Raw genomic sequence first — 21,735 nt, forward strand, 5'->3', positions numbered from 1 at the left:
GTTTAATCATTTCTGAGCGAGTTTGGTGAGACGTGTCACAACACCCTTTACGGCTGACTAAAATCAAGAGAAAAAGCATAGTTCATTTGTCAAAGTCGTTATCAATGCCATCTTTCTTTAAATAACAATGGCATGGCTCTTTGTGTGTGTATTAAAGCCAGAGTTTAACACCGGAATAGAAATGCAGCCGTGTGTTCTGACAAGTGTTAACATGTCTGTGTGACAGGGGGAGTTGAGGAAACGTCCTGTTTCTACTGGAAACACATAGATGCTCTGTGCAACGGTTTCATGTATATTTCATTCACAATGAGATGTGGCTTTGTATTATTGATAGCCAACTGCTCACCTGTCTATCTGCTGCTCTCGCCCACCTGTTTGAAAAAGTTTAAGTTACAGGGGGAGACCCTTAATTGAATCATAGGTTGACTGCCAAAATGCAGGGACACGTTTTAATGGGAACCAGCCTCGTGGGCTGTCGTGAAGGAGGGAGATGGAAAGGGATGAGACCAGGCTGAAAAACATTACAGCATTGATTTACTAGTCGAGAGACAGTGTGTTATTGAAAGGTCCAGTAGATGCTGTAGCTTTGTTTGCAGTATTGACTCAGTCAGGTACATTTTAATGCACTCATTCAATTATTTATTGTTTTAGCAATTGATTCATTCATTCATTTTCATTTTCAAGCATACAAACACATACATTTTAATAAGCACCATCCATCAATAGTTTTTTTTTTTTATTCAGTCATTCTGTTCTGTCTAGAGGATATAACATGAAAATATCCTGCAATCAATCCTTATTCTTGTTTTTCTTGTTGTTTTAGAAACAGAAATTGTTTTTGTATGTGTTTGCGTGCATATTCTGTAAACATTTTCATTTTATTCTCTTATATTTTACTCACAAACATTTGGGATGTAACCTAACCTCTGGAGAAATTATAGAGATTTTGAACAATAAGCATACCATAATATCTGCCATTGATGTATTGCATTACAACCAGTAATCAAAGAGTCTAAATTCTATAAAATATGGAAAAGCCCCCCAGGTCACCCTGTTACTGTGAGTATTAACTCACTGACTTCATCAAAGAAATATTATGTATTCAGTTAATACCTCAACAGTTAGAAATGACCAGTGTTGGAAATTAACACCCGCCATCGATCAACCTACCAGCCAGTGGAAATAATATAAACAGTATATGGGCCAAAAAACAGCAAGATAAATCCCCCCCGTGGAGTCCAGACACTGGTGGTGGTGGTGGTTGATGATTCTGTTGAGGCTGATGGAGCTGAAGAATCTGTGAAGACTGGCGGTGATGGGGAGGTGGAGGGGCACATTGCCATTTGCAATGATTTACACTGAAAAGACGTCTGACAACAACAAGGAGGAGAACAAATTTAGATAGCTTAACAGCCGTGAATGTACCTCGCGCAAAACTTTAGCATGAATATACTAAAGGCAGAGAGAGAATCATATTTAAACAGAGGCAGCAGCATGATGATAGGCTTACAATGTAGGTGTGTCACTGAGCTATTGGATAGATGAGATCAGCTGATGTGACCAGCTGATGAGAGCAGCTGATGAGATAAATAACAGTCCAGGACAGGACAGCAAGGAATAATGAGTGAGTATGTGTGAGGAGATTGAATGCAGATGTGTGAAATATAAAGAAGGCCTAAGCAAGTAAAAGTATAGTCTTCCTGACTGAACTTATGTTATAGCTTCATTTAGAAAATGATTGAATTGCTCTGTGAAAAAGTCAACTCAATAATCAGGTCACCTACCATAGTGTTGTTACTAACTAGCCGTTGCGATCAGGTCAGGTAAAAGTTAGCTACGTCTCTTCCTGCATCTTCTTGGAGATCCGGAGTAAGGTTCTTCTTCTACTTCTTGTGTTTATTGGTGGATCGCAAATCAACTTTAAAAGTGCATACTGCCACCTACTGTGTCGGAGTGTGTAGTCTATTGTCTGATAGGTGTGTGTGTGTGTGGTGTGAGGGAGAGAGAATAAAAAATGGATAACCGTAGGTGTATTAGTTTTTCTTTTTTTTCAAAGCAAAGACAAATGTTACACAAAAGTTAGTCACTCACAAAAGTGAAATTACAACAAACAAAAGTGGCTGGTGGAAGAAAAAGTTAATTTTCAACTCTGGAAATGATACACGTGTTAGGATATCTCTTTATACTAAGTATTAACCTGTATCTCTCATGTAATGGATGTATTGGGTAAATAATTATACATAAATGAGTTAAATGAAAAATTGTTTCCTATACAAGCCCACACAACTGTGGATGCGTCAACGTGGATGCATGCCAACGCTCTAGCAATTTTAACACATTCACTCCCTGAATTGGCACATCCTGGCTACTGTACTACTACGTGATGTGACCCATGTGTGTTATTTGAATATTCTTCTGGTATCCTTTGTGTGCCTCTCTGTTACATTTTCATTTTGTGACTGCAAGAATATTTCAAAACACCAGCAATTATGTGCTATTGTCATTCAGCAAACAAAAACATGGACAACACACTGAATGATTTTCCAGTTTTAAACATTGTACTAACTCCAAGATCAAAGCAAATAAACACTGAATTCCATTTTTTTGATACTCACAAGGAAAGGTTCATTTTCCATGATCTTGAGTTAATGAAATTAACGAATGAACAGATGATACACAGACTGTTGACTATGCATTCTGATGTTTGAGAAGAAACAGGACAGGTGACAGAAAGCACTAAAATGTGAAGTAACGACAGTCTCCTAACAAGAAAAGCTTTTGTCTTGGACTCTCTTTGCAGAAATCCACACACTATACCGCACAGTTACATTTTGTTTGTGTGTGTGTGTGTGTGTGTGTGTGTGTGTGTGTGTGTGTGTGTGTGTGTGTGTGTGTGTGTGTGTGTGTGTGTGTGTACGTGCGTGCATGTGTGCATGTGTGCGTGCGTGCGTGCGTGCGTGCAGAATCACAGTAAAAGGTTTCATGTGCTCACACTGCGGTTATAAATCGATGCCATCTCCCCAGGGTGTAGAGTCATAGTTTTACTATCTCTCACCATTGATCTGTGTGTGATAGTGATATTCAGAGAAAGTATAGATTCACAGATGGACACACATCAATACTCTTTGACTTGTGTTCATAAAGACAGATAAACAAGACAGAATGTAAGCTACGGGATGTTACCTGTCACACTAATTATCATCATTTTCTTGCTTAATTGATGCAAGAACAACGGAGGCAGTTAAAACGTCTCATACTTTATGGTGTCTTTATTTGGCATATGACATCTTTTGGCTGTGAACGTACAGTAGTAACAGCAGCAGCTCAGACTCAGGGAGTAGGGGGGGAGGCCTAGTGCCAGAATTTGTCTCTGCTCATAGACAGTGTAAGAGAAAACATGAGAGTCGAGGCTGCATTTCATTTTCCTCCCGCAGACGTTCTCTGTTCCAACTCAGAATTCCTCCCCAGCTGTCATAGTCTCTGTTTATATTCATGAATTCAATCTGAATGTTTCAGAGATTTTCTGTCAAAACAGAGTTGAGGCTGCGATGCCGGATACCTATCCGTTTTAATAAAAGTCTGCCCTATTTGCTTATTTAGCTCAAAGCTTTTGTTGTCAAATCAGACTTACCACTGACACAATTGGATGTGATTTTTCATATCCATTCCTCTTTTCAAATGAGTGCTTTACATGCAGGGGGAGTTATACACAGCTTTCAAGTCTTTGATCTGCAGATGTCATATAATTCTTTTTTTGTTGCAGTGTATGCCATTTAATCTTAAAGAGATAATTTGTATCATCCTTCATACTCAGGAATTATTGTTGTTTTTGCACTGCCCTTCATAATCAACCAGTGAAGACAAAATGTGACATTTTTCCATACAATTTTGCGATGAGATTTTAAAATGTAAAGCTCCTAGTGTCTTCCTTATTAAAAAGTAACAGAATGCTTTGCCTTTTTTGATGTGAAAATTGCAGTCATGCAACACCACATTTGTCAATAATGATGCAAAATGATCTCTAATATGTTTCCCACATTTACTGGGCACTGTAGGGTAAACTATAGATTGTGTATTATTAGTTCATTATGTAGGGAATAACAAATAAGTGATTTTGCACACTGCCAAAGACACAGAAACAATGGTGTTTCCATGACAACAATGGAGAGGTCCAGCAACCACAATGGATAGCACTGGGGCCAGAATTATGTTAGGACATACAGATGCACTCACCGAGGTGAGTGCTTACAGCCAAACATGAGTGAGTGAGTCACAGAGAGGCCATGTTTATGAGACACTTTGTATCTAAAAGTGTACCCTTAGAGATGCATTACGACCACTGGGGAGGCAGAAAGACTCAAAAACAAACCTACTGAAACACAGCATTAATGGATGACGAATAAAAGAGAAGGTGTTGGTCCACCACACACTGCCAGAATAGCTTCAGTGCTCCTTGGCATATATTCTGAAAGTCTCTGGAACTCTATAGAGGGAGGAACACCATTCTTCCAAAAGATATTCTCTCTGTTGGTGTTTTTATGGCGGTGGTGGAGAGCACTGTCAAAAGATGTGTTCGGACACAAAGTCAGGTGACCTTTAGATGTGGTACGATTGTATACAAATGCAATGGAAAGGCATAAGACAGAAGCATACACTGAGGCCAAGATGCGAGTAAATGTTTCAACTTGAGCAAAAAAATGAGCCCTTATCCCAGAGTTTTGTCGTTTCTCAGTACGTTCATCACTACAAGCAACCCCTTTCACATTGTCATACTGGTTTCATTGTCATGTGATATATTTATATAAGTGAAATATTGAATTATAGCTGCTTTAAAGTAATTAAAAGATATGAGTACTTCTTCCACCACTGCTAGAGGGAAATAACACAAAGAACTACAGTCCCTAGTGAGTTATGAGATCAGTCAGAGGCTGAGCTGCCACACAAACACACATAGGGCCCTATTTTAACGATATAAGCGCATGGCGTGAAGCGCATGGCGCAGGTGCGTTTAGGGCGTGTCCAAATCCACTTTTGCTAGTTTGACGGCGGAAAAAAGGGTCCGTGCGCCGGGTGCATGGTTCAAAGGGTTGTACTTAGTGTCTTCATTAATTCATAGGTGTGTTTTGGGCGTAACATGCAATAAACCAATCAGTGTCATCTCCCATTCCCTTTAAAAGCCAGCCGCGTTTGTACCTTGGGGCATTGCTATTATGATGGCGGATTTGCACCGTAATATTTTTATTTGTAATCTTTTGCATGTTTGTGTGCTGCTGCGCTTCCCTGTGTGTGTAACAAGCATAGTGTGCGCGCGCTGTGGACTTACCTAGACGCATTTTACTAATTCGCTGTTAAAATAACAATGAAATGCTGCGCTATTGACTTTAGACCAGGTTTTTGTTGGTCAGTGGCACGATCACTTTCCGCTGCCTCAAGATAGCAATACGCCAAGAATGCACCTGAACACACCTCCCTGTAAGACCAGCACACCCATGGGCGCAGGTGCATTTGCTATTTAAATGACATGGGCGCTGGACGGGAAATTGACAACTGTGTCGGTCTTAAACTAGCAAAGACACTTGCGTCGGGCTTTGTGCTGCGCTGCGCTGCGCTGCGCTGCGCTGGGTGCAAGATAGGGCCCATAGTAGATGTGTATGTCCCTACCTATCTTACACCTAATGGTTGTGCAGTTGGTACATTTTCTGGTTTGGGGTGAATTTTTTTTTAAATCCAGTATTTAATTGCCTTACACCTCTATTGTGGACCTAAAGCTCCTCAAAATATCTGCATTTTTGCATTAGCTTGCCAGGTTCACAAATTTGTACGGACATTCAGCAATCATACAGAGAGATATCATAGCTACAGAGAGCTACAGATATTTCACCACAGTGTGCAAGGCAATGCAATGGATGGACAAATACATCATAGACTCCATGCTGCATAGTTGATGCTTGGGTACTCAAGAGCATGTTCACTCACTGTGCTTCAAACGTACGGTGCCACCGCTGTGTGTCATGCAATCTCCTCTTGCTTTTCAAAATATATGCCTCTTCGCAGGACTCCGGTGCCACATATCACCATGCTGTATTCACCTCACATAACACAGCATGGGAAAGTTTGTGTGTGCATCAAGCTGGGAGGCCCATTTTTAAAACAGGCTTCTCAAAGGCAGCTGCCAGCTGCCCAAAGGAGTTCCATGCATTATTCATGTTCATTTACACAACCTCCTATCTCCTTATCATGGGTTCATCACACTTAGACTGCTGCTCACTGTACTATGAAGGAACCGGAGCACACAGTACTGAAATACATAAGGCAATATAAGATCCCATATTTAAAACCATCCTTTAGACTTGTATGTTGATAGATTTGGTGACACCAGAGATGTTTTTGACTACAGGAGCTCACCAATGTGTAACACTTTAGAAATTCTAAAGAAGAATAAGAGAAACTTGTTTTTTGTTTTTTTTGCCATATCCAATACAATCATCACCAAAGATATATAGCATAGTACCTGGAAACATATATATTATTATTGTTTTTTTTTTAAGATCATCCTGCGGTTTTAGCTCTTTCTAAAAATAAAATGCTACTGCCACGGGCTAATGAGCCATTGGCACATCAAGCGCTGGCTAGCCGCCGGTAAGCTAGCCACCGGCAATAGGAAATGCATAATTTTCTGTGCATGGATGCATCGTATCCTGTGCATTCATTAAATTAGCATAACGGAAAAAGCGCTTGCAAAATCCAAATACATTGGATGTCTGTTGTTTAAAAAAATGCCTGTGAGGGAAAAAAAGCTATTTTTTACAAGATAATCTTAAGGATAAACTCCTTAAATCTTTTGGATTAAGTATTGTGTCTGAGTCTGAGAGCAAGCTATGACAATGATAATGTGTTTCACGTCAAAAAGAACAGAGTTGAACCACCTCAGAGACAGGCTCTTTTAATTACTCAGTGCACTGTGTGTGTGTGTGTGTGTGTGTGTGTGTGTGTGTGTGTGTGTGCCTGTGCGACTTCGTGAGTGCATGTGTCTGTGTGTGTAAAAGCTCAACTTGTAGTGATGCATGAAAGGTATTTAGAGGGAGAAAAAACCCTGCATTGATAATGTATTACTTCAAACTCAGAGGAAAGAAGCAAGTTACATGAATCTGGAGAATAAAAAAAGAAAAAGAAATGGAAGCTTCAGTATCTCTTAACGGCATGATAACCTTTTCCTCTGATGCAAACATACCCTCATTCCCATTGCACAGCATGTCACCAAAGTTACGGCACTGAATTTAATGGATGTTTTTGCTCCACTCAGATTTTTATCCATCCCCTGGTTTGCTTGATCATCTGCAGCCATACACACAGTCAACAGGCTAAAAAATGCCTGCTGTTAAAGACAATATCTGCCTCTGTTTTCTGAGAGAGAGAGAGAGAGAGAGAGAGAGAGAATTGTTGAAAAAGCAAGAAACTAACAGAGAGCAATTGATGTGTTTCTGCATACATTTACACACACTGCCTGCACACCTGTGGTCGTCAAGGCAACATCTACCCCCCCCTCTATTCGGCAGGGGAAATCAGAGATCCAAACAACTGCTGTCTTCCTATGCCTCTCTCCACCTTCCTCTCAACCACTGGCACAAATCCCACCCCCCATTCCCCTGTCTCCCTGGGGCAGATGAAACCTTAAATGGAGGTTTAATGAAATCTCAGGGATTGTCCTGTGGCTTGATCACTCTGCCACACAACACTCAGGCTCTTCTCACGCAGAGTGGTCTCCCCTTTTCAGCACTGCGTCGGAGAGAGGTAGCACAGTCACTAATTGCAGGGCCTTAGGACAAGGGAACAGAAAAAAAGAGGATAAAAAGAGAGATGAGGAAGAAAACACTAAAAAAGATGGCAGCACATGTTTCTAAAGGTCACTTATGACACACAGAGGCACGCTCATACACGCACATGTATGCACACACATATATACTCTTGTAAAACTGCAATCAAGGTCCTGCCAAACACCAGCCCCCTGTGGTGCGGGTTGTTAAAATTAATATTTAATTACCACACTGACAGTAGGCGGTGCTGCTGTGGATCATTGAAGCTCAGGTAATTGGAATCTTCCAGAGCAGTCGTAAACACGCAGCTATTGTGTGTGTGTGTGTGTGTATTTCCATGGACTGTAGGCGTGTGTGTGCATGTTTAGTCTCAAGTGTGAATAGATCAACAGGCTGGAAGCCAAATGTAGCACGATTAATTGTCGATCCTCACATAAAGCACAATTAAAGAAAAACTATAATGAGAAGATAAACAAAGTTTATTTTTAAATTGAAACTTGTTGAAATGTTATTGCTAATGAACTGCTGCTACTTTGGCGCTGTTTTCAAAGAGTTCTCCAAACGCAGACTGACTGTTATCAATAATTTTCTTGTTAAACTTATTTAGTGCCAAAGTTAACTAACGTATAAAAGTATAAAAACTAAATTCTATTTAATTTGACCCTTGTGTTTTCCTGAGGGTCAAATTTGACCCGTTTTCAAAGTTTTTTTATATCAGAAATATGTGTTTCTTTCAACCAAATTGCCCAGAAATAACATGGATGCATGGATATACATTGTATGGAACTCATACAACATTCCTTGTAGGTAAAATTAATGATTACTTTCATTGAATTTTGGGTGTGTTATTCAATTTTATAGCATTTGAAAAAAAAAATTGAAATGGTTTCAAAGCAGTATCCTGACTAAACTTTGACAAACCAGTCTGTAATTCACTCAACATCCAAAAAAATCAATTTTGACCCAGAAGGACAACAAGTTCGTGGTCGATGAGAAGACAACACATGAGTTAATTTGTGTTATGTTTTGGGAAACCTTCAAATTGGATTTTTGTGCAGTTAAATCTCAGTTTAAGTTAAAGTTGATTTATCTTCACAATATGTACAATATGTATAAAGAGTAAACAATAAAACATTAGCTTAATCTCTTAGCAAGGCCATATGGTAAAATGATACATATTCTATTAGAGATGCACCAATTGATTCCCCGGTGACTTGAATCGGCTGATTTTCAGCTTGATTGGCCATGGGTGACCACGCGCCACACAGTGGTTTACATTGTGCGCACAGCTGCACAGACAGTAAGTGTCTATTGTCACAGCCACACACACGCACACACGCACGCACGCACGCACGCACGCACACACACACACACACACACACACACACACACACACACACACACACAGAATCGGAAAAGGATTTATTGCCAAGTAAGTAACACTTACAGTGTTAAAAGTAATTTGCCTTGGTGGTTGGTGCATACATAAACACATTAAACATTAATATGAAGTGTTGCCAACCTGGCAATTTTCTCGCTAGATTTAGCAAATTTTAAAAACCTCTTAAGGACTTTAATTCTAAAAAGTGACTATCCACAAATCAAACAGTAGGATGCCGCTCACTGCAGAAAGAGGAGTTAGTATAATATAATACACACACCTTTACATTCTTGTAAATATATACTTATTCATAAATAGTTTTGTATAAATAAAAATAAATAGACTAAAAAGCAAGTTTTAGATAGATAATAAATAGTTGACTATAATAGGCCTACATACACAGTATAGAATTAGGTGTGATGTTATAGAAATCTGTTGCACCTCTTTTCTTTTGGAAATGCAAAACATGTTAGATAAAGTGGGCTATACTGCAGTTCATTTTCAGTTGGATTTTATTTGTACAAATACAAGCTCTGTCCAGTAACCCGGAGCACTTTCAGAATTGTTTCAGTGAAGGTCATGTAACCTGGTTGCTGTTTTGGTGAAAATGTAAGTTATTTAATATTCAATGTTTTATTATGAACACACAATTTAATTTCCCATGAAAGAAAAGTTTCAAAAAATCTGTCTATGCTGTCTATGATGTCATTTATAGCTCTGAGAAAAAAAGAAAATCAGAAATTTGGATCGGCAGGTCAGACTTTTAAAAAATTGGAATGGCCAAGAAAATTGCAACCAGTGCAACTTTGTAGTTTATATCTGAAAATTTGAATGTTGTTTTTTCTTTTTAGTCTAACATATGTGTTGACAGGGTCTGTAGGGATGTGTTGTCTCTGTCCGTGGTGCTGAAACACTCAGCTCATCAGACTGTGATCACAGCAGTGTTGATTTAATTGACTGTCATAATTTTCACAGGTCTCATTCTTGACAGTTACCCATGGAACCTCCCCAGATAGTATTTCACAGAAAGCCAGAGGAAACAAAAACGTGAAAAATATGATTTCTAATATTAAAATACAAATAGAGCAGCAATATTTGTCATAATTATGTGTATACGGTATAGTTCATTTGTTGAACACTAAGTTCTTTAAAAATCTACTACATGACACAAACACAATATTTTAGGTCAATTATCACAGTTAGTAAAGTAAAATACTCTATACTAATTTCAAATGTTAGCATTGTGTAGCCTGCAGCTGAATATTTTGGGGCGGATATTTAAGCATATATTGCTTTGCTTCCACTCACTTCCAGCAAATCCTGTTTTGACAAAATACTCAAACACTTGAATTACTCCAAACTAGGGGTCCAACGGATCAGAAAACTCGCAGTACGGATCGGATCACGGTTTTGAGTCACGGATCCAACCAATTTTCGGATAAAAAATGTGGGGACAATATATTTAAAAAAAAAAATGCTTTCCATTTATTACTTGAAGAATTGTCAGAAAACACCGTGTGTTCAAGCTGGGGAGCGGAGTTCACTTTCCCAGGAAAAACAAAGGATCCAAACCACCATCTTTTGCCTGAACTTAACTAGTCATTTTGTTGCCTTAACTTAACTGTCATTACCGCATGACGCTCACATTTCATCAACTGCTTTTAACATGCCCAAGTAGAACAGAAAATGGCATTGCCTGTATCTTTTCAGGGTAACCCTCCATTTATTTATTAGCCTACTTTAAGTAACAGCGACGGTAAAAATGTATTTCACACTATTATTATGGTTAAACTTTGCACTTAATCCAAGGTTCACATGCATTCTGAATCGTGAGTGTTGATCCGTACAGACCACGGATCAGCTATGGTCCGTTACACCACTACTCCAAACACTTGTCCAGAACCGGGTATATCAAGGCAACCCAACACTCAAATTTCCCTGCACTAAGCAGAAAGCTGGGGTGTGGAGGTCAGGTTGTTAAATGGTCATGTGGCATGTCTGACTTTCATGCAGGAGACCGGACTTCACCTGTCATCACAAACGTGCCATTGATGTCCACCTTTTTCAAAACCATGATTTTACGATTTTTTAATGATTTTACTTTAATAGTGTGTTCGCCATTTTGCAGTGGTGTACGAATTCTCCGCGGTAAATTTCATTCACTATATAGTCCACTGTAAAATACCCACAATGCACTGCTAATTTGAGTGTACATACGATGTACCCTACATTTTACTCCCGTGTATCACAATGTAACGCAGCCGTGTTTTCCCTGAGGAAAAGAAGAAGTAGAAATCACAGCGAAAACTGAAAAGAAAAAATGGAGCGGACTTTCGTTTCTAAACAGTGGAAATGTAACATGCAACATATATACAACCTTTTACTATCCTCCTGAGTGCTGTGTTTGTTTCAGGGACGTATTGGAAGTATTTTAGTTTTGGTTGGTTTACATGATGCTGGGCGTGCCCGCCTCCGTCACTCAAACAACGGGCGCATCTCCTGACGCAAGTCACGGAGCGATGTGTTTTCAGTAAGTGTCTGAAAGTGGTTGTTCCCTATATAGTTCACTATTTAATAAACACAATATAGGGAATAGTGAGTGAGTGAATGAGGGAGTGGTTTTGATGGATAAAAAAAACTAAACGTAACATTATTCAGAAACTTTGGTGAATCCTCCAAAATCAGCATTCTTGTCCGCCTTAAGCCCAGTTCAGACCAAAGATTTGCAGCAGTGTGAACCGGCCCATCTCAGCTCGACTCAAGCTGGCTGATGGCGTCTCCCGTGACTCAGCTTGTCAAGTCGCCAGAGGCTGGTTTTAGAACGTAAAGCACGTCACCTGTTTCAACAGCCAATCAGTGCATAGCGAAGTCAGCTGGTCAAGTCTGTCGCTAACTGTCAACTGGTCAAAATGGCAGAGTTTTGGATGGGGGCTCAACGAGCTTGAGAGTGAATGAAGAGAGGGAGCGGCATTAGAACAAAGCAGTGAATCTGAAAAATGAAGTTATTTTTTTCCATTTCATTACTACTAGAAATGCAACTGTAGCAAGTATCTCACTATCATTATCCTTATTTATAATTGAAGATGCTACTAATTATATCCAGCTACAAAAAAGCCTGAAAAGTTGGAAGCTAGAACTGAAGTACAGAGAGTTGTTGCTATGGAAATGATACCCTGTCTCGCTTCATCGCATTGGTGTAATCTGGCAGGTTTCAGATCGTTGCAGATTGGCACATTGCAATTATTTGTAAGTTTTAACTTGTCTCGTCGCAAATCTTTGGTCTGAACTAGGCTTTAGAGTTGATTTTTCACATATCGGCCATTTTATCCACATTGGAGGTGTACATTGTTGGAGGTGTTTAAAATTAACTACCATAAACATTGCCAGCCCATTTGCAAATCACAGAATAACAGCTAATATACATTATAATTCTTGTCTTGGCACAAGGCACACACTGACATATTATGGTGCAACCTTGGTTACATAACTCCTTGACAAGAACTTTGACTTTTCGGAAAGAAGAACTCATCTCACAAAATAATCTATGGCATGAACATGAAGCAAATTATACAATAATAATAAACAGTATAGTCTAGGCCATATATTCTCAATCACTTAAAATGTGTATACTGTACATTGTGGTTCTAAATGAAAGCCCTTAGATGTTCTCTATGTAATTAAAGCTGACCTGCTGCTGCTCTCCTGATGATTGGAGACAATGCATGATAGGCTAACCTTGGCGCTCATCAAAGCGCAGCATCTGTTTAAGCCCATAGCTACAACTGTGTTTTCCCCTCTTTGTCCCTTTGGTGCCAGATTTAATTAGCACAGGCAGGAGAAAGAGATGACTTACCTGTCACAGTCTGCAAACATTATTATTATTTGCAGCTTTGCTATTTTATCCTCTATCCAAACACTTGACTCTAATAGTACATGTCTCAGGAGTGTGCATGCAGTTCTTATCATGTTTGTATAGATGTATTAAAGTGTTAGTGCTGTAGAGTTGTTGTCGTAAGTTTTGTTGTCCGTATGAGTGGATGTTATGAGGCACACACTTATATATAAGTATTTGCACACTTCTCACGACACAATGGGATGCGACTGTGTTTGCAGCAACCAGTAGCAGGCCACAGACAACAGAAACGGCACGCAATGAAAGCTAATCAAAGATTTATCTGGCTAGGTAATTTACATCTAATTACTGCTGTGATGTCCTGAGTTAAGAGGATGATTTCTGAAGTTTCACCTGTTGTTTTTGCAGCAGATCTGGGGTGCCAGCCTCTTGTTATGCAGCCCGTGTGAATGATGCCATCTGTTCATCATCATTTAAATGTTTTTGTCTGAGCCAATTCTGTTCATTAAGAATGCTAGACGGACCTGACGGCATGCAGTGTGCCAGCCACCACGTCCATGTCCTGGATTAAACCCTGAAGTCAGAGAAACACACAAACACACACACACACACACACACACACACACACACACACACACACACACACACACACACACACACACACACACACACACACACACATATACTCAGCCGAGAGCTAAACTAATTTTTTATATTTATTTACTATTTTATATAATTGTATATGTGTAGGCATGCTTCATTTTCTACAAATACTAGAGATGTCCCAGCTTTATCGGCCAAATATTTGCCTTGTTGACTTCTGTCGGCCTATCAGCAAATGAGAGGCCTCTCACCGATGGCAGTGGCCGATGTTTATCTGTTGTGTTAATGCGTTGTTTAGCCGGCTCATTCTGTATTCTGTATGAAAAACACGAGGTGAAAGATATCCCTATTGATGTTTCTCATCGTTTTTACCTTTATATTTAATTTATTTTTCACAAAAAGAATGTTTTTGTTGGGCTATGTAAGAAATGAAAATTCTTCTCTTTGAATAGGTAGATGTATCGCAGACTTAAAAGGCCAAGAGGAAACTAAAGGTGTCATAATACTCCATCAGAAGTGGTTGTCAGATGGTTGAATAGCTTCAGAACCCAGCCCCCTCTGTGTCCAACAATATGTGTAATTTTCCGACAATCATACATTTGCAACACTTTTTCACAGCGATTAGCCAGCTGTGCAGGGGTGAAAAGTAAGTATAGAGTTGGAACTCCATAACTTCTCATGAGAACGGCGGGCGCAACACGAGCGAGAGAGAGGCTGTCTGAATAGATTATTTCACTCACCTCTCTCTTTGACTTTTCACCCCGGCTTTGAGTGTGACCATTCAAAACGGTTTTAAACATTTCCGCCTTCCAACACTATTGTATGAAGTAGTTATTTTCTAGCAGAACCTGGCCCTTAAGCACAGCTAGGGTACAGCATGAAATGAGAGACCCTCGTCTTCGGTCAACAAACGTCTCTCTCTTTCTGTCTGACACTCTTTTTTTCTGAACACACATGCACACACGCAGAAAACAAACACAACACATTAGTAGTTCTTGGATTTGTTATGTTGTAAGTTGTTTAAGATGTGGAGCAGGGATATATTTCATTTAGATAAAACTTCTCCACTAGCTGCCAAGGTAAATGTATTTCAGGTGATAAAAAGAGCAAATCTTGTTCTCAAAGTGTCTGCTCGCCACAGAATTTGATTGAGAATAGAGTGCACTCTGGAGTATTAAGAAATGCATTTATTTGTCTGCTGGGGTGTGTCTGTTTTTCGCCGTCTGGGTGTTTCTATATACAGTATGTGTGTGCTTTGCAGCGGAGAGCACTTTGATGGAAGGCTGCCCATGGACGAATAATGTCATTTTATTTCTGTCTCACTGAATCTTGTCTTTATTCGGCGTTTGACGTTTTTCCTTCTGCTTCACGCAACATGCAGCACCTCCACGTTGACCCCCCTACACACAAAACCTCAGCCAACTTTTCTTTTTGAACTTCTCTGTGCTGTCATCTCTGTTTGTTGTCTTACTGCTGTTTCGAAAAGTTTGATTCTTTTCCAAGCAAGATGACAGGGTAAAACCACCAGGGCCTATAAATAAGATATTTTATTGTTGATCTTATTCTAGGATTCCTGTCAGCCTTCTGAGGTTGTGAGTCAGTTGTTCTCCCCTGTACAGTCCGAGACAAATAGTGCTAAAAAAACTGATCAAATTACAATGACTTTTATGTTCAAAAGGCAGATGCCTTTTATGTTCTGCATAGCAACTTTTTTAACTCTTTGCTTTGAATGGCACATAACAGCACAGGTTCATACACCGTATTTATACAATTGATTGACATATACAGGATAAGAACATTTAGTAAAGTGAGAAGAAAAAAATAGAGAAAATAGAAGCAAAGAAGAAAGGAAGATAGAAAGAAAAAATAAATAATTTATCCACCTAAAGTGTCCTACCCACCAACCAAGACAACAACGACAGCAGTTATGTATACGTCAACAACATCTTACATTAAGCATTTAACTAATAAATAAAATTGACAAATAAATTGATTTGCATATAGGATTTCACTGATTTAACTGTCAACAGCTGTGACAGCACAATCAACATCCCCCTATTAAGTATGTGTGGGCATACTGTGACTTTATTTAAGTATAGAGGTAACAAGAAACAAGGGAGTGAGAGAGAGATAAGGAGAATGACATCCAACAAAGACCTTCAGTCAGATAACAGATACATTATGGAAGGTGTTCCATCTTCCATCTTACAATAAGAAATCTCTTATCTGCAGTCAAGCCAAAAATCGACCTGCTTTTGATATTTTGACAGATTATGGAGTGAGTCATTATTCAACAACGCAGTTGTTAAATCTGAAATAAAAGGCCAGATTCCCAAAGTTTTAACCACAGGTTGGGAACGTACTCCAAATGTTTGCATGGGAGTAAATAAAGCAGATAATCAGGTAAATTGTATGTACATTTCAGTTCTTGGAAAATCATAAGACCATTATGCTTTATAGGGAATTATAAAGTAAAAAGTTTTTTTATAGTGAAAGTAAACTTTTGAGATGATTCGGAAAATGAGAAGAACTAAACTATGATTTATTACAACAGAAAATAGAGGCATGATGACGTTCAAGGATGTACTATACAAATCCACTTTGTAGATCAACCTGGAATGATGTGACTAAGCTGTTAATAAGTAAACATCCATTTGCAGTCTACAGTCTCTCATAAGAGTGCTGTGAAGGCACTGCTAAGCATGCTCTGGGTGAGCCCAAAGAGAGTCCTGGGAGTGGGAGATATAGTAATAGACACTTGGGTGGAGGCAGAGGCAAGGGAAGGGAAGGAGAGAGGGATGTATATGGGAGTAGGGGTGGTCTTTTGGGTCGGATTCTGCTGGTGTTCAGGGAGCAAGGGCAGCTGTGTTCCAGACCCAGAGCACTGAAGCTGAACTAACGAGAATGTAATGGCTCTCCATCAAGCACTCCAGCAGCTCGCCAGTATAAGTATATGTCACACGGTTGTATGAGGTCCTTTGTTACCAGCAAAACAAGAGGTTTCCACTGTTAAAAAAAAACGTAAGTTCCACAGGATGGTTTCTTCAATAATTTATTTAAAATCAAACCGGTTACTTCTGCACAGCAATAAAAAAAATGACTAAAACTAAAAAACACAACTCTCCTCCGGCAGGTCACATGAGGTATTATCTTTCTTTGTCCTCCTTTTTCTTTCCCTACACCTGTTTCGCATCCACCTTTAACAAGCACATAATTAGATCCTGTAGGCAATCATGAGCTGTGTGTGTGTGTGTGTGTGTGTGTGTGTGTGTGTGTGTGTGGGGGGGGGGGGGGGCTTCTCATAATCCTAATTCCCAGTCCAACAAACAATTAAAAAAACACAGCAAATCCACAAAACCATGCAAATAATAACTGTTGATATGCATCACATCTACTAATAAAACCAAACGGAAAAATACTCACACTGCCAAACCTCAAACTGGGCAATTAACCAAAACATGCAATGTTAGGAACAAAATGAAAAGCTGCCTAATGTTAGCCTGACAAGCCAGACCCACATCCCAGATGTTGGGTCTGGGAATTTACCATTGACAGGGCTCAATCCGAGGGGCGAGATAAACGGTTGTCTTTCAAATTCTTTCTGCACGCAATAGGATAGCGCTATATCAACCAGAGCAATGAAGTAGGTAGTAGAGCTAGTTGATAGATTAAACTTTTGCCGTATCCGCTCGGCAAAACTCCGAACACATCTTCCTTTTTTAAGAATGACAGTGCTGTTCTTTGTTCTTTTCTCAAAGAAAAGCTTAACTCCAAGTCTTCCAGAGTTGCGGCCAAAGCCGATTCAAAAGACCGCTGTTCCCAGCAGCAACAGCCATAAGCCCGCCCACTGACTCTATACACAATGTGATTGGCCCGGCCAGATTTTGGTTTTTCCAGCTCGCAGGCCAACGGAGAGTTGCTAGACCCCCAGGCTGCAAATTACATTTGCTGCCGCTAGGGTGCGTCTAGATTTCTAGGCTAGCCTAATGTCACATTCTGACATATACACACACTCAATAACTCATATTCAACTTTTACTGTAAGTAGACACGTATGCCCACGGATCTATTTCCTATTCTAAAGAAGCAGAATCTGGAACTCCTGCGTGGAATATATATACACTGAAGTTGATGCAGTACATTAAAAAAAGTACAACATTAGAGGTTCTGCTATTAAAGTCAAGTGTATACAGGCTAAAGCCGCCTCTATTGTAGGTCTATGTAAATTTCCAGTCTCAGAAATTCATAATTTTAGAGGTTTGACCTGACTCTGTGTAGGCATTCCCGATACTGTTTCCCTCGTGGGATATTGCTGTTCTTGAACAAAAAGGCATAAAAACTTACACTGCATGCACTTGGATACACAGTTATACTTTCACACTTGTGCATATGTAATAGTGTTTTGTGTATATTCCAGCTAACTTTATTTTCTTAAGTGGTACTGTCTCAAAATGGGAAACAGGATGTTCCATTTGTCGACAATGACGGGGGGTATGGATTTTACTACCTTCTTATAATGTCATTTAAAATGCAGTGATTGTGTTAGATTAGCATTGTCACTGTTGTTGAATTGTTTTCAGCCCAAAAGAAAGCAGTAATGTGATCAGCGAATCACCTGTGTATTGTGGTACGTGCGCATGAGCGTCTCTCTCTCTCAGTCTGTTTTGGAAACTGAGAGAGACAGGTATGTTGACAGAGTATTCCGCTTATAAATGTAATTCCAATGTTGATGCACTATGCCATGACTATGTTCTGGAGGAGTGAGTAGGGACAGATGTGGTGTGTAGGGCTGGAGTCTGTATTGTAATGTGTTTCAAAGTTATTGCGAAAGTTTGTATTGCACTGTGTTCCTTTTGAAGTGCCACAGTAGTGCTTTGCCGCTGCATGCTCAGTGTCACGCCTCACAACGCGTGGCATTATGGGAAATGTAGTTTCCCTGTGGGATTTGTATAGAATTAATGTGATGTGTATTTGTACTGTTCTAGTGTGTGTGCACATATGATGATACTGTGTTTACCTGTGATCTATTACACGAGGCAGGGCATGTTTACTTTATTTTGCATTTGTTTTACTTTATTATTTTATGTATCCCTCACAGTAGTCTGAGAAGAGGGTGTGTGGAACTGATGCAGTCGCTGTCACATGTTGTGTCATTACAGGTATGATTGTCAAAGAAAATAACCACTATACGATCATTTCGTTTTACTAAACTGTGTAAATGTTTTGTTATGCTCAGTCTGTTTTGGAAACTGAGAGAGACAGTAGTCTGAGAAGAGGGTGTGTGGAACTGATGCAGTCCTTGTCACATGTTGTGTCATTACAGACTCACTCAGTAAAACAAAGATCCAAAGAGAGCTGTGGTGATTTTGTGGTGTGTCCTGAGTCCGCTACATATACACATCCCTGCATACATTTGCAAATGCATAGAAAAACACTTGACGTATTTAAAGATAGAAAGGAGAAGCAGGAAAAGGGCAAAGTTTAATGGAAGCTTTGTGTTGTGAGTCTCGAACATGCTATAATCGCTAGTTGTGTTGGTATGTATCAAGTGACACATTAAATCAGATACAGATCGGGTGTGCCTCATGTTTCAGATAACACCAACCCTCTACTCAGTGAAAGCTGATATTTGCCAGAGTGGCCAATTATGATGACAGGATACACGTTAGTCTTCACCGCACTGTAAGCATTTAATTAGGACATCCTCAACAGGTCCACCACACTTTAGCTCTGCCAATCTGACTAATGGTGAGAGATGAGCACTAATGATTTTAATACATGCTTAATCCCATGCACACACACGTACACTCCTTCACACTTTACTGTCACCAAAGTCGACAGTAACAAGCACTGCAAATCCAGCCTGATTCAATTAGGGAGGGATTAAGCAGAGCCAATGATATCAATGCATGTGATGTAATATTAAACATCAGCGGTGGAGGTGCTGACAGTGCATTGTGTCCAGACCAGTGAACAGAGGGAAACACCTAATGCCCTGACCTCGAAGGCATCATATTACTTGATGCATATGTCCTCTGGCAATGAGATCGCTGACAGCTCATTGAGTCTTAAATTATGTGACATGATATGGCAGGACCTGGCTACACTAGCTTTTACCTTGGCAGACACACAGAGACACACACACACACACACACACACACACACACACACACACACACACACACACACACACACACACACACACACACACACTTATAGATGATAATTTGTGGGTAATTGTCACACAAAAGCTAACCTGCCCTGTAAATATATATGGTATGTATTCACAAGATGTATTATATCTCTTTGTGCATGCAATAGCTGCCGTCATGCTGTCACGCTGTCAGCTTGATTAACTAATGACTCAAACCTTAAAAGGCTGGAGATGCTACTTGCCTAATAATGGAGTCTGGCCCTCAGATTCTGTACTGTTCTAAAAGGCCTGATAGATAAATAAATAAACTAGCGAGTTGCACATGAGACATGGAATTTATTATCTGTCCAGCTAATTAAATGGCTAAAGATATATAGGCGCAGGAGAGAGCGAGATGAGAGTGGGATGAGGGGCCGAGTAGAAAAACACAAGAGAAGCAGATTGCTGCGTCTGATAAATTTCCCTCCCTTCCTTCGTCCTTCTTGCACACACCCACACGCACACGCACACACACACACACACACACACACACACACACACACACACACACACACACATTTCATTGTGACAAGTGGCTCAGCTTGTGTGTTTGTGTCTGTGTGTGCGTGTGATGGAGTGCAGATGTGCATGATGATGCATGTCTGTCTGTTAAAGAGGTCTCAGCATAGCGGGCACACATCCAGGCATCCATGACGTATCAATATTCAAAGCAGCTCCAGAAGCCTTTATAAACGGAGGGAAAAATAATTCAAATTATGAAGCAATGTTCTGCCAAATGGACTAGAAATGGCTTGTTAGGCATTTTACTGGAAATTTGCCATTTTTGACCATTGCGTATGCGGGAGCACATTCCCAGGTGACAATGTCTGGTTCACTCAAAACTGTTTTGTCCAATTATGTGCCACAGTACTGAGGGGTGCGTCCTGCTCATTTACTCCTAATTCCTCCTCAAAATCTTGCCGTGATTGTGACCAGATTGTTTTCAAGGTTACCCTCCACTTATGATTCAATTTGTTCTTTTTTGTTTCCCCCCTCCGATCCCATTGCCTCGACCCAAATAGACATATTAAAATGCAAAAAAGGTGGCCAGCATCAAGGAACACATGTAAATTGCTAATTTGTGACAAAAAAGACAAGCCACAGGGCTCAGCTGGTGGAAAAGGCAATCCCACTTCCATTAGGCTCCTCTCATGTGTCCTGCAGTGAAGCGGCTGTCCTATCATTGTGCTCCTATCAGCGACTAATTTAAAAAGAGGTATTGCACTCCACTGTTTACCAGCTTGATGGAGACCAGAAGGCTTTGTCTTGCACTAATTTCTCTTTGGTGTCTCTCTGTCTTTTCCTCAGTGGACTAGATGTCCAGCTAACCTTTCTTTCACTTCAGTTTCTCGCTCTTCAGCGAAATAACACAGTGACTTTAATACAAAGGATTGCAAGCTTTCTCTCTCTCTCTCGCTCTCTCTCTCTCTCTCTTTCTCTCTCTCTCTCTCTCTCTCTCTCTCTCTCTCTCTCTCTCTGCGTGTGCATGTTTGATAGTCCATGACATCCATGACGTTCCACTTCCAGGATTGTTCCGTTGCCACCAGAAATTCCGCCGGATGTCCCTTACCTTCCACTTTAAACTTTAGTCGATTTATAAATGGTAAATCCAGACAGCTAGCTAGACTATCTGTCCAATCTGAGTTTTCTGTTGCACGACTAAAACAACTTTTGAATGTACGCATGTTCCACCAAAAACAAGTTCCTTCCCAAGGCTATTTTGCAGCGTCACCGTGGCTCTGTCTGGCCACCCATGACGATTGTGATTGGTTTGAGGAAATGCCAGACCAAACCAGAGCACGTTTTTCTCCCATCCTGGAATGCTGTGTGTACTAGCCAGGCCCTCTGAAGGTCTTGCAAAGCAAAACTACATGTTTGGTGACCACCCAGTA

The sequence above is a fragment of the Sander lucioperca genome, chromosome 16 (genome assembly GCF_008315115.2).
Source record: "Sander lucioperca isolate FBNREF2018 chromosome 16, SLUC_FBN_1.2, whole genome shotgun sequence".
Taxonomy (NCBI): domain Eukaryota; kingdom Metazoa; phylum Chordata; class Actinopteri; order Perciformes; family Percidae; genus Sander; species Sander lucioperca.